The sequence below is a fragment of the Grammomys surdaster genome, unplaced genomic scaffold, assembly GCF_004785775.1.
Source record: "Grammomys surdaster isolate TR1022 unplaced genomic scaffold, NIH_TR_1.0 98, whole genome shotgun sequence".
Taxonomy (NCBI): domain Eukaryota; kingdom Metazoa; phylum Chordata; class Mammalia; order Rodentia; family Muridae; genus Grammomys; species Grammomys surdaster.
Window position 1 is genome coordinate 4,611,770 of NW_021604577.1, and position 6,667 is coordinate 4,618,436.

The window sequence follows — 6,667 nt, forward strand, 5'->3', positions numbered from 1 at the left end:
GAGGGGAGGGGAGAAGAGAGAAAAAAGAGCAAGCCTGAGACAACCACTAGTCAAGCACCAAGGGGCCCAGACAGCTAGCCTGAGGGGTACCTCCCTGGCCCAGACAGGCTCCCAGAGTGGAGTGCAACAAGAGACAAGAACCTCAGCTGGGACAAAGGGCCCTAGGTGGAAGTGAGTCTGAGACCGACAGACAAACCTCTCATGGGGCCACTGGGGCCTGGGCAAGGAACCAACCTCAGATGATCACCCAGAGCCATTGGGCCCTGATAGGAAGCTAGACTAAGATGACTGCCAGTGCTGCTCCCTGCAGGCCTCGGGGAGGTGGGGGCAGACCTGCGAGGATCCCTGCCTGGGCCCATATGCATCAGCAGAACATAGAGTTCCTGAGACTACTCCTGAGGACCCCTGAGACTCAGAGACGAAGGGGGAGGGCATTAAGAGAAACAAGTAAGTGGTGGAGAAAAGGAAGAGAAAGGGAGAAAAACAGAAAGATGCGGACGCAGTGAAGAACTAAAGACTCAACGATAGTGAGGAACAGCCTTGTAAGTAGACAGTGATGCCACCTGGGACCACGGTGGGGTCCTGACCTGTGTTGCTACCTAGGGCCATGGAGTCTCATACCATCCAAGTGCAGGTAGACATCATCGCTGGTCTGGGCTGCCACAAGGGACATATTGACATCTGAGGGCTGCCCCATCTCTTACCCGGGCATCATTGGAGATCTGGCCCTGGGGGCATGAGATTAGGAGGGCTGACCCCACCCCTAGCCAGGTACAGTACTCAAACGTTGTAAAAGTTTCAGATGAGCCGGCCTCCAGGGTATGAGTGTGGGAACGCTGGCCAGTCACTCATTTCCCGTGCAGTGGCACAGGTGAGGGAAAGATACTCTCCCCCTTCCCCACCCCTCACCACCTACAGCAGGTGGGAGACCTTCCCTTGGGGTCATGAGAGCTGGTCGTGCCCCTTCCAGCTGCAGTATTCAGGAGAGGGACCTGCATCTCGCCTTAGCAGCACAGTAGAGCTGAGTCTGGTGGTAGGAACACGGGCAAGCTGGTCCCAAAGGTGTGAGCATTGGAGAGCTGGCTCTGCCGCTTGTCTACTGTGCAGTGATGTGGGTAAAAGAGACATGCCCCCTTCTTGACCCTTGCCACTTATGGCAGGCAGGAAAACTGTCTCCAAGATCATCAGAGCAGGAGAGCTGCCCCTGCCCCTCATGTACGCCAACTCTCAGGAAAGCGCGTCCTGCACCTTGCCTGGGCAGCATAGTAGAGATGGACCTGGATGTGGGGTTTAGGTGAGCCAGCCCCAAGGGAATGAGCTCAGGATAGGCAGTCCCGCTTCTTGTTTGCTGTGTGGTAGTGCAGATGAGGAGAAGATGTCCTCTTCCCCTCCCCCATTCCTTGCCACCTAAGGCAGTCAGGAGAGCTGGCCCTGGATCATGAGAGTGGGAGAACTGGCCCTACCCCTCACCAGCTGCAACACTAGGGAGAGTGGGCCCTGCACCTCGCCTGAGCAGCAGAGTAGAGATAGCCCTGTTTGCGGAGATTGCTGGGTGAGTCAGACTCAGAGGGCTTGAGAGCAGGAGAGCCAGTAGGCTGACCAGCTCAGATACCACTCAGGTCCAGATTCGAGGCTTTAAGTTGGCCCTCCTCACCATCTACCCCATCAACGAACTGCTGGAACGCATGATCCAAAATGACAGGATATCCGTGACGCGGGGCAAAACATGATACCTGAAAGGAGTCCCAGTAAGGTTCCAGTATTAACAGAGTAGAAAAAAACCAGAGGCCTTGTACCAGACCAAGGAGTCATTGCAATGAACATTTATAGGCAAAAAAGTGTGGTGGACCAAAGGCTATACTATGGGATGACACCCTGTGACATGCTACAGCTTCCACAACAAGATTTTATTTTCCTCAGTTTTTTGAGAGTTTGCAAAGGTGGAGGGTGGGTACCAGGGGAGGGGAAGATGAGTGGAATTGGATTACATTATGTGAAATTCACAAAGAATCAATAAAAATTTTTTTTAATATTTTAAAATGAAAAGAACAGATACATGCTCACATATGACCTAATTTAATCCTCCTATCAACCTTTTGTGGAAAGGACTCTCACTCCTCCCATTTCACAGATGGGGAAACAAACACACAAAGAGGTCGATACTGTCCGGAGAGCACAGAGCTAGAGGGTGGAAAGCAGTGAGCTTTTAGAGCTTTTCACAGAGCGTCTGGAATGCGGTAATCCTAGACAAATCAGACAATCTTAGCATGACATGATTCTCCAACTTCTGCTACACTCACTTGGTTCGCTTACTAGGAATTCCATTTCTATCTCTTTCCCCTTCTCTTCATCTGGAGATGGCTTTCCTTTGTAGCCCACCTCATTTTCTTTTTGGCATCCTCTTCTGTTCTAATAACATCTTACTGGTATTTTTATGTCACTTAACAGACTAATTTTCTCTCACACACAGACACTTTTTCTGAGAGATCTGACATGGGTATCATATTTGTTGGGGGACCTTTGACTCCTACATAGCACTCTGGCACAATGCCTTACCTGCTATGTCAGGTAAATTTTTACTGAACTAATTTGTAAGATTATCAAAATACATATTCCAGGACTCAGTTACAGGAAACTTTTCACTTTAAAAAACAAAACCCAGGGGAGAGATAGCCCAACAGTTAAGAGCACTGACTGCTCTTCCAGAGGTCCTGAGTTCAATTCCTAGCAACCACATGGAGGCTCACAACTGTCTGTAATGGGATCCCATGCTCTCTTCGGGTGTATCTGAAGACAGCAATAGTGTACTCATACATACAATAAATATTAAAAACAAAAGGTTATAAAAAACAAAAACTACAATACCTGTTCCCAAGTTCTTACAATAGTCATAGGTTCTGAGATGAAGCAACTGGAAGAATCAGCCAAGACATTTTCTTTTTGTAGGGTTTTGGTATCAGATCTCTTCCCTACTCAAAAGAGTACTCTGTCAGAATTTACTGTCCATGTGAATACATGAGTTGAGAAACAGACCTCTAGCAGAACTGGCTGAATCATGATGGGGTTCAGTCATGCACAGATAAGTGAGTACTTACTGCAAGACATCTTACTTTCCCAGTACACATGAACCTTTCCAAGGTGCACAGTGAACTCTGAACGGAGCGGCAAAGGTTCAGTACAGAAAAGGTTCTCTATCTAAGAAGCACCAGTGCCATCTGCAGGCAGTTCCTAGGTAGTAGTTCTGTTCTCACCCATGGATTGCTCTGCAGTTCCATCAAAAGGCCTTGTCCGTCTTTACCCCATGTTAAAACAATGCAGAGGTCATCTTCTCTGGAAGGTTTCCATCCACACTCTTGGTCAATGAAGTGGGTATTATGAACATAAAACAAACCAGGGGCTGGAGAGAAGTGGCTCGGGGGCTAAAGTCCTTGTTGCATGAGGCTGAAAACTGGAGTTATCCCCAAAGTACAGGATTGATGTGACTGCCATCTATAATCCTAGCAATCTAGAGAAAAGGACTCCCTGGCTCAAGCTGCCGCATCCTGAGGAAGCTTGCCTCTATATAAAGTGGGGAATAATAGAAGATACCCAACAGAGTAACAGTTGCTGTGAACACGCATGCTGTTATCCCACCAGCATTTGGGAAGTAGAAGCAAGTGGATCTCTGTACTTTTCCAGCCAGGTCAGCCGCAAGAGTTCTAGGCCAACCAAAGCTACATAAAAAGACTTGTCTAAAACAAATCAGTAGTATAGAGTACTTACTCTCCTCATTTCCAAGACTTCATTTGCTTAAACTGTGTTTCATATACGTTAAAATCAAATAGTCACTAATAGCTACCTGCAACTACAAAGGCACTAATAAAGCCCCACCTACGATAATGAAGGAAATTATGTATTACCATACAGAAGTAACCCAATAATATTACATTGCATTTATTTTTCAGTTCTTTGAACACAAATTCATGTTTGTCATCAGTTTTGTTTTACAGGTGGATAAACTCAATTCTGTGCCTTGGTCTGGAAATATTCCTATCTGAGATCTGCAAAGAAAAATTAGCAAGTGAATTATCACTGTGAAGCTCTCAAAATCCTCTTACTAACCCTTGCTTTTCTGAGTCTACCTATAGAATGTTTCTTTATGGACTTTACAAAGAGTTTCGATGTAGTCACATCTGATTTGCATTTGACTTATTTTGTTACTCAAGGAGATTTGTGTATACTTTGTTGTGCATGTGGCACTCTGTCAATTATCACCAGAAAATTTTTCACCAAACAATGCAGTGCTTAAATATGCCTAAAATAAACCAACCAGGGTCTCTAAGTTTGAACCAATGCCTGCTCTAACTGCCTGCCTGCCAACCACAGATCTCCTTTCTGTAGGCCTGTGAAATTACAGAGATATGCAACACACACACACACACACTCATGCACACACACTCATGCACACACACACATACACACACACACACACACACACACACACACACATACTGCTGTTCTGACTGCACTCTGTGCAAGCATGCAAGCTGCACTTAAACCTAAAACATTTCTTTCTTTCCTTGAAGAACTTATCCTTACAATTCCAATGTGTGTCTTTAGCAAGGTGCCTTTATACCACCTCTTTCTTCCTCCTCTTTGCTTTCCTAATCTTTAAATTAACCATGCTCTCCTAAGAGTAACTGAATACCATGAAAAAGCACAGGAGTAGGACCAGAATTTATACTCCATATGAGGTCACCTCCTCACATAGAAAAGGAAAGTCTTTTTGTTGCTTTCTATTCAAAAATGTTTCTGACCTTGAGGAAAATGGAGCAAGAGAATTTTTATTTCATATTTAGTTATAAATTGATGGGACAGGTATACCTGTCTGTCTAAAACTTAATTCATTTTGAAGTTATTCATCAATTTACAATTTCTAGTTTCGTGACTGGACAAAGCATTTTATTTGCAAAATTGAGCCCAGTTGGAGTGTTGCTTTCAGAGGTCCAAGCTTAAAGTCCTTCCTACCAGGCAAAGACAATTACCCCCAACAAATAAGAAGTGATTGGTAAGGTAGAGGCTCCCATGGCAACAGAGCTACCACCTGATGGGTAAACTTCTGAGTTATGCAGAAGTCAGTGAGAAATACTTCTTCATAAGGGTTACAAATTACAGTACTAATTCTTCAATTTGTTCTAAATTTCCAAAGACTATAGATAGTATGGTCATGTTTTCTGCCTAACCCACCAATTGCTTTTCCTACTGTTCCTCCTTCTAAATTTCCTTATCTTGCATAAAGTGCAACAGTTTGAAAATTTGATGTCTGACAGATTCATAAGAGTACATCTTTGTGGTCATACAATTCAAAGGGTCTCTGAAAGACTCGTTGTCAGAGTTTGTTCTTAGTAATTATTTTTTCATACAGTATATTTGATTCCAGAAAGTATTAACCTGAGCTCATCATGTAAACCCATATAAGGCCCTGAGAAGTGGGTAAGATCTTTAAAACTTTAGAATGTTAACCGTTCTATTCTCTTTTGTTTCCTTTCTTCCTTTAAGTTTGTGCTACTGTCTGAGAATTTCATACATGCATATAGTATGTTTCCATTAAGCCCACCCTCGATCCTCCCCCCTCTCTTTCTCCTTTCCCCTCCCAACTTCATGGGCTTTATTTGTTATTGTGGTTGTCTGTGGTGGTATGGGTTTTTTTGTTTTGTTTTTGTTTGGTTTTGGTTTGGGCTGTTTTATTTGAAGTTTTTTTTTCATACATTATTTTCATCCTGTTTTTCCCCTTCTTCATCTCCTCCCTGATCGCCCTCACCTCCCTACCCAGTCATTTTTAACCCCAGCTAGTGCTACCCATATGGGCATGGATGTAGAAGCATCTCCCGGCATTCTGAAAATTTTATAGAACAGTATCTTTGTGATTTAAATTGTGCAATCTTTTTAATTAGGTAGCAGTTACGGAGTTTTGCTGGTAGTTACTAAAACAACGTCAGTCTGCTGGATGCCAAACTAACAATTCTCACGTTGTCCACACGGCTGAGCACACCATGCGATGGCAGTGAAGAAAGCTATACAAGTTGGTGAGGTAGATGAGCGAGAAGAACGTTCTTTATTTTACGTTTAGTCATAAATTGATGGGAAATGGTAACTTGTCCGTCCAACATTGAATTCATGTTGGTCTTCAACTCATAGTTTCTGGTGGCATGACCACACAAAGCATTCTGTCTACACAATAAGCCCTATTAGAGTTTTACTTTCACACGTCCAGAAAAAAAAAATTCTTTGAATGGAAGCCAAAAGAGACTTTTCTGTTGGAGAAAGTGATTACATGTTGAGTATAAATTCTATTCTGTATTCCTTCTTAGAAAACTATACCCATACTGTTGTCCTTCAGATACCAGTGATAGGTGGGTGGCAATGAAACTACATGAAGTTAAGGAAAGCAATGGTAGTTTTCTAAATTATGAGAAATGTGAGTAGGCCTCCTTCAGACACCACTACCATATATGGCACCCAGGGAGAAACAGCGCCGAATAGCCTCCCCTCTGATCCAATATGTTGAGGGGCTCTGTCTTGTCCAGGTCTTGGGCAGGTAACCACAGTTTTTGTGAGCTCAGAAGTGCAGCAACATCCAAGCCACAACAAGAATACCGATTTCAGCAGCTCTCATCCTCTGTCTCTG